General features: G+C 36.6%; 1 protein-coding gene across 3 annotated transcripts in view; it reads left to right on the top strand.

Annotated features, from left to right (window-relative positions):
* ENOX2 (ecto-NOX disulfide-thiol exchanger 2) overlaps window positions 1-13,420 on the top strand; it is a 282,303-nt gene that overhangs the window by 97,984 nt on the left and 170,899 nt on the right. The gene's annotated exons all lie outside the window — the stretch shown is intronic.

Below are 13,420 nucleotides of genomic sequence, written 5' to 3'. Positions count from 1 at the left end.
CCTTGGACATATGCCTCGACATTGTTTAAAGACCACAAAATCATGAATTTTCCTTGTCACGCGGGAAGAACCCAGGATAGTAGCAGTGATAGGTCTCCTGGCAAGTGGAGATTTAGCATCCTTACATTGGGTAGTGTATTGTAAACTCTCTCCTTGACAGTATCATAGGGGCTATCAGAAGTGGGTATGTCAGCATCAACACTTGTTAAAATTGTGGTGAGTGGTTCATTGTATTTTCAACAGCCTCACATAAATCAGCTCCTCCTCTGTTATAGAATAGCTAGTTCAGCTACCAGAAAAGATAAAACAAACTGTGATTTTCTGTATCTCTGGGTAACTCTCTCTGTTAATAAAACTTAATAAAACTCTCATGAGTATCTTCCTGTGTCCCCTTTGTCACTTCATTACCGTTATTGTTGGGCATATGTAACATAATAGGAACTTACTTCCAGGCCAGAATATTTTGAAAAGAAGATTGACTGGCCTTAGCTAATTAAAAACAACTAAAACTACTGATTTTTATGTCGCACACTAGAGCAATTAAGAACCTCCTATAATTGCTTACTCTATGGTATGCTAAAAGACATAAAAATAGTAGCTATAGTAGCTGTGTTTCAAATTCTGTGAAGTGAGAAGCAATATACAAAATAAAGTGGTATACATTCCACAGTTCAGTAAGGTAAGAGGGACTGGTGCTTAGAGAATGCAAATTAAGGTGACATCTTTATAATGAACAGTTCTTCTCAGAGACTTTTTAGTTTTGTTTTTCCATTTATCATCTCTCCTAATTCACACTTGCCAGATCTTACAGCATACTCCTTCTGCTACAATAAATAGCAGATCCCTGTGAATTTTCACACTTAAAAGTTTTCAAATTCTTTTCAAAACTGTATATATCCAGCTTTATGCCTAATTGGTAGAGTTTTATGTGTGTTTTTAAAAATCAGTTCTGTGGCTAAATATTGGAAGCTTTTTTTTCTATTAATTTAGGTTTCTTCTACAAGTTTCACAAAGGCAGATTCCTTTTTCTGTTTTGTTCACTGTAATATTCCCAGGACTCAACATGTAGTAATTGTTCAACAAATGCCAATTATTTAAACAGAAGTAGAATCATACAAAATTCACCTGGTCAGTGTTTGCCAAAGGTGCCCAAGGCAGATGTTGCTAGGGAAAAGTATGTACAGGTTATCTCATTTTTACTACTTGATTATGTGGTGATTATATTTTCTTTGACTTTCTCTTCAGTACTACAGAATCTGTGACGAAGCAATGTACACACTGAAGGTATCTAATTCTACTGTTGAATAAAATGACAGTGACTTTTGAAAGTGCATATGGACTAAAATTGTTGGTTAAGAAATTAGGTTTCTATTTTATGTTTTTATTTATGCCAGTGAATCATGTGTTTCATTGTGATGTTTACATTCATGAGAAGAAATTAACTTTATTCATACTCATTACCCTCTTTTGGTCACATCCCCTTGCTACTTTCCTTCTTATTTGCAAATAGTTCCATTTCTTCTTTTCAAGTTTCTCTCTCTGCACATATCACATATATCATGATATATGATCATATTATATATATAGCTTTTAAATCTAGATTTTATGTGAGAAAACATGAGGTACATTTCCAAACATTCATTTATATACATTTTCATATACATGTGTTGTCCAAGACCAGCTCCAGCAAACAACATTGGTCCCCTAAAGCCAGAGCAAGGATTGAAAGAAAAAGGAGACATGGTTAGTTAAAGCTGCAACATAACTTTGGCAGAATTTGAGGCTGAAACCTCATGGCTGAAGCTGAAGCCTGGTTTATTATTCTTGTTTTAAACCACATTAATTACCTGCAGAAAGATTATCAGTTCTAAGACAGGGAACAAGCAAGTTAACAATCAAAGATCCTGTAAACGTCTTTCTGGAGGCCAGGTGTGAAGATCAGGGACAAAAGGGGGTCTGAAGAGAAAAAGAGACTGCTGAGCCTACATCCACTGTATCTGCCCTGGCTGAATCTGCCCTGTCTGGAGCTACATTCTTGGAGCTTCAAATGCAAATGTACTTCCCTGGGTTTCAATCTTAAGCATTTTGCTCTGAACTTCAGATGCAAATGTGTTTAATTCTAGCCCTTACAGGGCACAGCACAGAAGCCAGTTTCCTGCCTATGATCAGCTTCAAGGTGTCCTGAAAAATTAATATTACTATGGCCACCAACTGATCGGAGGTGCCAAAAATGCTCTCCACAATGTGTATACACACTTACACACACACACACACACACACACACACACACACACACACACACACACACATCATCATCATCATCATCATCATCATCATCATCTTCATCACCTTTTAAATCTATATTTTGGGGCTGGGGAGATAGCTCAATGAATTCATTCCTTGCCACATTAGCAGGAGGACCTCTAGCACCTGGGTAAAAAGCTAGTTACATGTGCTTGTCATTCTTGGTCCTGAGGGGGCAGAGACAAGAGAATCCCTAGAGATCTCTGGCCATCTAATTTTGCAGAATGGGTGAGTTCTAGTTTCAGTGAGAGATTGTTTTTTTAAAAAATAAAGTGTTGGAGGCATAGTGTATTGGTGCATAACTTTAATCCCAGAAATCAGGGGAAAGAGTAAAGCAGAATTCTGTGGGTTACTAGTCTACAGAGCAAGCTTAGGATAATCAAGGCTACATAGGGAAACCTTTCCTTAAAAATAGTAGCAGTGAGCATTGAGGACAAAAATCAGATAACAACATGTACAGGAATACACGCAGAGAGTATATGCCATCCTCCATACATTAGTTTCATCTCCATCATCTTTGTCTTCATCTAGATTCTGTATAGAAGGATGAACATGCAGTGTTTGTGTTTCACAATCTGGCTTGTTGCATTTAACGTATCTATCCATTTTCCTGCAAGTAATATAATTTCATTCATTTCTTAAACATTTATCTATTTTATTTCTAAATGTTATCCTTTATCGCTGAAAAAACTTCCTTATGGCACATTTACTTGTCAGGAGACATCTAAGCTGGTATAGTAAAGTTGGCTGTTGTGAATACTGTTGCAGTGAACATAATTATGTAAATATCTCTGTAGTAGATACTTCCAGTTATATACCCAGGAGTGATATAAAAGGATTACATGGAAATTCCTTTTTTTTTTTTTCATTTTCAGAGGAATGTCTATACTTATTTCTGTAATGAGTGCACTAACTACTTTCATGCCAGTAGTGTCTAAGGATCCCTAACCAGTGCAGCCAGCACGTGGCCAGCATTTGCTGCTCTTTGTTTTCTCTGACTGGAGCAAGTTGGGATCTTGGTGTATTTTAATTTGTTGTTTCCTGATCTCTGAGAATATATTTTCATATTTTGTTGGCTGTTTTTACTTCTAAGAACTTTCTGTTCAGTTCATTTGCCTTTATACTTATTAGATTATAAAACTTTGCATGTTTATTTTTATGTTATTTGTAATTTTAAATATTAATTTCGTGTTTGTTTACAATAGGCACTTCACTCTGATAATTGTTTCTTTCACAGTACAAAAGGTTTTTATATTTCATGTACTCCTACTTGTGTATTCTTACTATTATCTCCTGGGTTATTAGAGTCTTTTTCTTTAAGTTCTTGCTTATGGCTTTATCCAGAAATATTTTCCCTATGTATTTCTGTAGAAGTTTTAAAGTTCTGTATCTTACACTAATGCCTTTATCTTTTTAGAATTGATTTTTATGCTGTTTAAAAGAGATGGAGTTTTAGCCTTTAACATATAATATTAAGTTTCTCCAGCACCATTTATTGAAGGAGTCTCCTTTCTCCAGTGTATGTTTTAGGTTCCTCTGTTGAAAATCACATGGTCTTAGCTGTGTACGTTTATTTCTGGGTCATCTATTCTATTCCATTGTGCAATGCATTGTGCTAGTGTCACTTTGTTATTATTGTTGCTGTTGTTGTTGCTATGGCTCCTTGATACAGTTTTGGATTGAAAACTGTGCTCACCTCCAGCACTATTCGAATAAAAAATATAAATTACTTTATCTATTTGGCACCTTTCATAATTATATTCAAATCATAGGACTCTTTTTAAAAATTTATTTCTGGAATTTTCATGGGCAATAACATTAAATCTAAAATCAGGATTAAAACAAGGGTATACAGTTTTTCCACTCTTAAATTTCTTTCATAATGCATTGTTTGTATTATTATTTTAGCATTTCTTAGAAAACAAAATGTTTTTATTTTGCACAAGACCTGAAATAGTTACACAATTATTTTTAATTGCTTTTCTTTGTACATGGTATTACATTTATTTGAATTTATTTTTAAGTAAGATATAGGAAATAATTTCTTACTCAGACACAGTTGCTCATAAGAAGGGATATTCATTAAGAACAGAAAGACTTGAGTGGAATATAAAAGTGTGATATTGGCCTATTAGGAATTTTCCCCTTCTCATAGGAAAGTTCAGGGTTTTGTATTCTATCTTCAGAAATTTGCTGCTTTTATCCATGATTCATGCCATCCTTTCCTTAAAAGAAAATTCATTATAGATACACAGACTTATATGCAAGCAAAATCCCTATTGACATAAAATAAATCTTAAAATAAGTTAAGTCATCCAGCCTTTCTTACCTCTTAGGTTCTATATTTAAACTGTGCCTCCTTTGTTCACTTTACAGAGAGTGTCTCTGATGTGGGGGGGGGGGGGTGGTGCAGAAAAGTGAAAAGCAATAGTGATCTCTGAATACCATAGTGAAACATTGAACTGTAGTGGCGAATGAATGCTCCCACTTTTGCAGCTGTCTCATGTTTATCCTCATCTTGTATACACGTCCCAACTTCTCATTGAATCTGACATGTCAGATTCAGTCCATTTGATGCTACAGTTCACCTCTGCTGAAGGGCAGGAGCAACAATTCTTTTAAAATAATTCATCTTGCTAGAGGGGAATCTCGGTAGGAAGCAGGTATAGATATATTGCCATTTGGAGCCAAATCATTTTGTTGACCACGAGGCAGAACAGTAGTAAGCTCAGGTGGGAGAACTGTAGTCATTATGCAAAGGTCAGACTTGATAAGCAGACTCTGCTGTTTCTTTCCCTAACTCCCATATGTCTGCGAGGGACAGTGAGTAGCAGAGGGAGCCAGAAATTTCACTGTCAAAAAAGTATTTAAGTAATTTTCCGCAAACAGTGTGCTGAATGACAGATTTGTATGTCTTCAAGGAGTTCTTAGTTTAAGGAAGTAAGGCAGCTGCAGGAGCTTCAGGCAGAGCCAACATCTGTCATGATGCTTGCCTCAATGTAAGCATTCCATAAATGTCACCTGAATGGGTGCACGAGTGAATAGGTAGATAGACATAAAATAAAGGGACAATAACCTTTGAAAGGTAATTTCTTAGAATTAATTTTGTGAAAATCAGAAGTGATATATTGAAAAGACTTAGGAATATAACTAAATTGTGTTTCTTTCTCCATTTAATATCTGAAATCAGAACACCAGAAATTCAGATTAACCGTGAGGAATAAATTACTTTTTCTAATTTGTATAGAAAATAAAACAAAACTTTAAATTAGGAATTCCACCTTTTATATAAAGTCATACCCAAACTAATTACTTTATTATTAAGTTATACATCTTACTAAATAATTCATCATAGTTTTAATCTATTTGACTTATATCCTATCTAGATATCCTGGAGGTAATGGTTATGCGTTCCCTTTCATCATTGATGAACAACACATCAAGTAAAAGCCCTTACTTATTCCACAGTTCAGACAGCTTAGTACAGGAGGGAAGACTTTTAGAAAGAAGAGGATTCCAGCTCTCATCTACATTACATATTGTGACCTAGCAAAAGTTGGTGAACTCCTTCCAAAATATAACCTCCACATCAGCCAACAATTGACATTTATTCATTTTCCCCACCACAGAAATACTGAAGAAGTAATTGCTAAGCTCTAATGGTCTCTAATAATGGCAGATATTTTCAGGTTAGAAATAATGTTTTATTGTGGCATTCTGTTGCAGTAAATATTAAAAATACAAATGGTTTCTCTCTTTATCGTTCCTGAGGTCTCACTCCTCAGGCCCAACCCTGATACAGAGCCCAGTGCACCTCCGTAAATCGGCTGGAGCCACCCGGTCGGAGCCACCCTCATGGCCCAACCCTGGCTGCAAAACTCCGTTCCCTTGGCGGTCTTCCTCCACCTGACTCTCACCTCTGTCCCAGGTTTTCCTTTACCCCAAAACTCCACACAAACACAACTCTATATCCCAATAGCTTTTCATACAGGTTTATATATTCAACTCTCAATCAATCCATAAACCCTCTACACAACAAGGTTGCATCAAATAGACAAAGATACAAAGTACCTTTCTATCTGAGATACTAGACTTATAAAATCCTCAATGTTCATAGCTATTTAACGCCAATCAATATCACCTGGGTCTAGCTGGTCCTTGGGAACCTCCATCTTGCCAAGACCTCCCTTAGTCCTCTCTGACCTCTCAACCCTCTCCTCTCTCCCTTACCCTGCCCAGTCACTGGCTTTCCTTTATTTTACTAATTAAAATGGGAGGACTCAGATGAAGTCACCTCAGAAGTATGTCACTAGGCAGCTTTTCTTGGAGAAGTGGAATTAAAATTAAAATACAAACAGCTTCAGGACAATCTACAGCATTCCAGTATCGAAGGCAGTGTTCAGTCCCTCACCACTGACATATAGATGTTCCTCTGAAAGTTATTTATATGAAAGATTTTACATTATCACAGCCTTAACCCCCTATCACCTATGATTACCTACATAATACTGAACCCATCAATATTTTCTCATAAAGTAGGGAAGGATATTTTATTTGGTGATAGACAATAGACATTGGTAAGGTGCCAATAGTTCTATAAGCAACCAAAATAACCATAATGAAAACCATTTGGCCAGACACACACACACACACACACACACACACACACACAATGGAAGGGGCAGTAGTTAAGAAAGAATATCAGGGAAAATGGGAAGGGTATAAAAGAAGGTGATGGGGGATTATGACCAAAGTGTATTGTTATATATACTTTATACATGCATATTTATGATAATGGCATAACAAAACCTACCATTGCATATAATTAATGTATGTTAATCAAAATATGAAAAATAAAACTGTTTCTCATAAAAATGTATTGCATACACAGTTTCATAGATTGTAAGAGATAGTTTATACTCCTTAGATTACACTGCTCAAAGACCTCTCTAAATTTCACTTGTTATTCAGTCCAAATGACATATACTATGTACTGCTCTATGTTACACAGAGTAAAATGGACTTGTTTCATTGATGGGCCCTCATAGCATTTGGCAAGTGCCAAAGTTATTTTAAAAAGCTTTGCTGCAATATAATTGTCTCTTTTACTAAACTGTACAATGAGCATTTATATCTGGAGGATTAATATCCTCATAAATAAAATTCAGTTCACTACCCTCCAAAATGTAACTATGTTTAAAAGCAATAGACAAGGCATATTGCTGAATGGGATTGTAAATGTGTCAACAAATACTTGAATCAGATTGTCATGGAAGCACAAAGGAAGACAACTATTAAGAATGGGCTTTAGAAAAAGATATTTTGTAGATGTGCTAAAATAGGAAACATAAGCTGATTAGGCAAAGTTCCAAAGATTCATTAGTTTATTAAAGTAGATTGAAATGAATGTCTGGGAGATTTAAATAAATTAACCTTTAATGAGTACCCAGGGGCCAAGGAAAAAGAATGACAGAGGATTAGGAGTATTTTGTCTGATTGTTGCATAATGCACACTGATTAGTTTTTTTTTTTTCTGAGTGCTCATTGCTGTATAACAATACTAATAAATAAAAAAGATTAAATCTAAGACATCTCTAGATTGTAATTGTTGCCTCCTCTTATGTGTACACAGATGCTGTGGTTGGCTTTAATAGCAATTCTCTAAGTTTGGCAGAGGGAGACAGAAATTTTTGTCCTTCCATCATTACATTTTGAAATGTCTCATATGTGAGCAATGCTATGTTCAATTAGGATAATTTATTCCTACTGTTCTGGACATGCTTTTACCGTTTCAGCATTAGACTCGTAATATTAATTGTGGCCAGTTAGATAGAGGATGTATTGGTATTTAAACATCATTAATTTTTTTTCTGTGCACCTCCCATGTTATTGCTTATAATTAGAAAAATTCCCAAGAAGGTTCTTTTTTGCTTTTTTTATTTCAAGCTGTATTAGAAATGCTTTGATTTTTTTTCCTGGTTTCTTAACTGTACTAGTATTAAATCATTAGGTGGCTGCTTAGCATTTTGTTCCCGGAAGTTCAGAGCTAGGAGACCCCATTTTTCAGATAGCACTTTACCTATTTTTTCTCTAACGGCTCAGTTTCTCTTCTTTTTGCCACTAACCCATCTTTCTTTCCAAGTGGTAAAAACTCTAAAAGCCTCACAAACGATGCAGGTTTAGGTCTATTGCATTTATGCCAGATAACCAATGTGAATGAGAAACTTTTAAGTATTTTCTGGTTTTAATTTTAAAGGAAAATGAAAGACAAAGTAGTAAATTTTCACTTTATGACCTCAAATTTAAAAAGGTGTTGTCCTTTTTTCTTGTTCATTAGAAGAATCAATCCCCTGGTGTGTATTTAAGCCCTAACCTGACCATTTTGAGGTTTGGGACAGGGGTGGAGAGGGAGAGAGGGAGAAAGAGACAGAGAGAGACTGTCTATGGACCAGTTTGAAGCAAGTGAAGAGCTGATGAAAATGAAAAGATTATGTAATTTGCTTTTGCTTTTCTTTGCTTTACAAAACACCACACTTGAGTTACATGTGCCAAAGTCAACTATTGTTGTTCAAAAGACCAAAGAAGGGGCCCTTAAAAGAATATATCAAATAAACTTGACTTATATGGTAATGCTTGGTATCTTTCTAGGATGCTTCTTGTAGGGTTAATGTTCCTGAACCGTGGTTCATTCTGATTTTATTTCCTCCTTTTCCCCATTATCTTAGGCAAGTGCACAATTTCCACAAATCTTTGCCTGTAAAAGGTAAATCTGCTTACAAAAGATGTTTCTCTAAGTCTAAGAAGCAGAACTTACAAAAATGAAATAAAATGAAAATCACAATGAAAGATACAGATAGATTTTCTTAAGGAGGGAATAAAAATAAAAACGACCTTCTAATACAAAGTAATACCTTGACTTTTGGGACTCACTAGCAGGCCCCAGTGACATTAGTTAGACTTAGGTGTTTAGCTCTTTCCTTTTGGAAAGTTACTGTGCTTTTACAGTCACTTTTTTTTTTGGAACAAAAGTTTCATCTATTTAATTGAATCAATTGCTGTGTACACCTGCTGCCTCTGGGGTACCACACATTCTTAGGTGTAAAACATCTAGGCAGTGTTTAAATCATATCACCTATGATGTAATATGATTCTATGTCCTATCCAGTTTTGTTGTTGTTGCAGAGACACTCTTAAGTTGAAAATGTTCATGGAATTGAATTCAGCTGTAGCATAGTTGAGTCGAATTCACTAAGTCCATCACTTTGCAATCTCCTAGGAGCCCCAGTTGTCTCTGTCAACTCTCTTGGAACATCTTTCTGAAATGAGTTTACTTTAAAGTTAGAGATGATTACAGTGCCTCTTCTCCCACAGACAATTATATTGCTGTATTCTTTGGCAGGAAGAAAAACAACATAGTATTATTTTTTTTCAATTTTTTGAGTATCATTAAAAGAGTTGTCAGTTTATTCCAGCATAGTATAATAACAAAAAGGCACCTGCTATAAAATGTGATGTTTTCTAAGACCATATGGTGAATTTACTTGTGAAGAGGTGAGAAGGAAAAAAATTTGAAGAGATCACAGGAATCTATTAAATATTCTTGTCCTTCAAAGACACCTTTGTTTGTGAATGCTATTCAGAAAATAAACAAAGTCTGCAAACTATTATTAAAATGTTTTTCCTTCTCCTTAGTCCAGTAGTTTATCCTGCCTCTTACAATATTATACTTTTTTTTCTGGATGAATTTAGGTCTTTTGACAGGCTTCGTTAGAAATACAAACTAAAGGTCAAGTGTAAGCCATTTGCTGGTATTTTCTGGCAGCCTTTCTAGTAGGGTGAACAGAAACTGGAAGCAGCTCTTACTTTGCAGCATATCTATATGAAATATACTTTTTCTCATACTGATTACCACAAAGACCGAAGATTTTATTATGTTTGTTTGCTATGAGCATGACCTATGTCAAGGCATGCCTGCAGTGCGTCAGAGGACAACTTTCAGGATTGGGTTCTGTAGGGAGCCATGCCTGAGAACCATGCTTAAGAAAATGACTGCACAGCAGCCACCTTAGAACTGGTCAATGCTGTACCTACAGCCCCACCCGTGAGAGCCTGACCTTTCCGAGGAATACCACTATGAGGTTCTGCCGAGATTAGCTGCTAGGCGGCAAGATAAGATATCCGGAATCACATACCTGACTGTTAACCTGTAACTTGCAGGACCACCCTCATCCTGTCACGTAGATGCTGTAAAAATTCCACTGCACCCTGCTTCCCCCTTTCTGCCCAGCCTATATAAGCTATAAGCACCAAACCCTCAATGAATCCTTGACACCATCTAGACTGACTCTTGTCGTTCTTTGCACGCTTGGCTTCCTTTCTCTATCGCCCCCATGACTTTCAGGACGAAGGCCTCTTCAGGACCCTGAATAACCGGACCTGCTGGACGGGTCAGGGTTCTTTTCTTTACACTGTGCCCACCAAGACTCAAACTTAGGTCATCAGGTTTCAATACCAACACTTTTCCCCCTCTCCTTGCTAACTTAGGTTGTAATATCTCAAGATTTGAGAGTTTTTCATAGAGTTGTTTTGGATTCTTCTTCTCACTAACCCAAGAGTCAAAGAGACGCCACTCCTAGAAAATTTTTCTTTATAAATATTTCTAAAATGCATCCATTTCTTTCCATCCTACAGATTCCATTTTACTGAGTTCCTGATATTGCCATATTTCCACAGGATGACTGTTGTCTTCCTAATTTGTCTGTCTACCTTTAGTTCTTTTTAACTTTCCATACATCCTCCTTCCTAGTATCAGGTGACATAGGTTAGTTGTTACAGTGCCCACCTAGAACATGCACAAACATCCAGAATGTCATCTTGTGTCTTGCTTTAAAGTGACTTGATATAAATGCTCCATGAAGAGTGACATCTCTGTAAAGCTTAGAAAGGCCAGTAACACTTCCTTAGATGTTTCTCAGCCATTCGATATTCCTCAATTGAGAATGTTTTGTTTAGCTCTGTACCCCATTTTTAATAGGGTTGTTTGATTCTCTGGTGTCTAGGTTTTTGAGTTTTTTGTATACCTTGGATATTAGGCCTCTATGCGATGTGGAGTTATTAAAGATCTTTTCCCATTCTGTTGGCAGCCATTTTGTTTTCATGACAATGTCTTTAGCCTTACAGAAACTTTGCAATCTCATTAAGTCCCATTTGTTAATCTTTGACCTTAGAGCTCGAGCCATCGGTGCTTTGTTCAGATAATTTTCTCCTGTGCCTATTTGTTCTAAGGTTTTCCCTACTTTCTCATCTAATAGTTTCAGTGTATCTGGTTTAATGTGGAGATCTTTGATCCACTTACACTTGAGCTTTGTACAAGGAGATAAGAAAGAGTCTATTTTCATTCTTTTGCATGCTGAGTGCCAGTTGGACCAGCACCATTTTTTGAATAGGCTGTCCTTTTTCCATTGAATGTTTATGGCTCCTTTGTCAAAAATCAGGTGACCATATACATGAGGGCTCATTTCTGGATCTTCTATTCTATTCCATTGATCCACATGCCTATTTCTGTACCAGTACCATGCAGTTTTCAGCACAATTGCCTTGTAATATAGCTTGAGGTCAGGGATAGTGATTCCCGCAGAAGTTTTCTTGATGTTGAGGATGGATTTTGCTATTCTAGGTCTTTTGTTATTCCAGATGAAATTTCACATTGCTCTTTCCAACTCAATGAAGAATTGGGTTGGTATTTTGATGGGGATTGCATTGAATCTGTAGATTGCTTTTGGTAAGATGGCTATTTTTAAAATGTTGATCCTTCCAATCCATGAGCATGGGAGATCTTTCCATTTTCTGAGATCTTCATCGATTTTTTTCTTTAGAAGTTTGAAGTTCTTGTCATACAGGTCCTTCACTTCCTTAGTTAGAGTCACACCAAGGTCTTTCATAGTTTTTGTGACTATTGTGAAGGGTTTCTTTTCCCTAATTTCTTTCTCCACGTTTGTCCTTTGAATATAGGAAGGCTACTGATTTATTTGAGTTAATTTCATATCCAGCCCCTTTGCTGAACTTGTTTATCAGCTGTAGGAGTTCTCTGGTGGAATTTGTGGGGTCACTTAAGTACACTATCCTGATATCTGCAAAGAGTGATGTTTTTACTTCTTCCTTTCCGATTTGTATCCCCTTGATCTTCTTTTGCTGTCTAATTGCTCCAGCCAGGACTTCCAGTACTAGGTTGAATAGGTAGGGGGAGAGTGGGCAGCCTTGTCAAGTCCATGATTTTAGTGGGATTGCTTCAAGTTTCCCACTGTTAACTTTGATGTTGGCTGTTGGTTTGCTGTATATTGCTTTTATTATGTTTAGGTATGGACCTCGGATTCCTGTTCTTTCCAGGACTTTTAACATGAAGGGGTGTTGAATTTTGTCAAATGCTTTCTCAGCATCTAGTGAGATGACCATGTGATTTTGTTCTTTGAGTTTGTTTATATGGTGGATTACGTTGATGGATTTCCTTATATTAAACCATCCCTCCATCCCAGGGATGAAGCCTACTTGGTCATGGTGAATGATATTTTTGACGTGTTCCTGGATTCGGTTTGCAAGGATTTTGTTGAGTATTTTTGCATCAATGTTCATAAGTGAGATTGGTCTGAAGTTCTCTTTCCTTGTAGGGTCTTTGTGTGGTTTAGGAACAAGGGTTATTGTAGCCTCAAAAAAATGGTTGAGAAGCATGTACGGAGGTGCTCGACATCATTAGCCATCAGGGAAATGCAAATCAAAACAACCCTGAGATTCCACCTCACACCAGTCAGATTGTCCAAGATCCAAAACTCAGATGAAAACAGATGCTGGAGAGGATGTGGAGAAAGAGGAACACTTCTCCACTGTTGGTGGGGTTTTAAACTGATACAACCACTCTGGAAATCAGTCTGGCGGTTCCTCAGAAAAATGGACATAGTACTACCTAACGACCCAGTTATTCCACTTCTGAGCATTTACCCCAGAGACACTCCAATACACAGCAAAGATACATCTACCACAATGTTCATTGAAGCTCTATTTATAATAGCCAGAACCTGGAAAGAACCCAGATGTCCTTCTGTAAATGAATGGGTACAAAAAT

Source organism: Micromys minutus (genome assembly GCF_963924665.1).
Source record: "Micromys minutus genome assembly, chromosome: X".
In the NCBI taxonomy this organism is placed as follows: Eukaryota; Metazoa; Chordata; class Mammalia; order Rodentia; family Muridae; genus Micromys; species Micromys minutus.
This window is presented reverse-complemented; position numbering and strand designations above follow the sequence as displayed.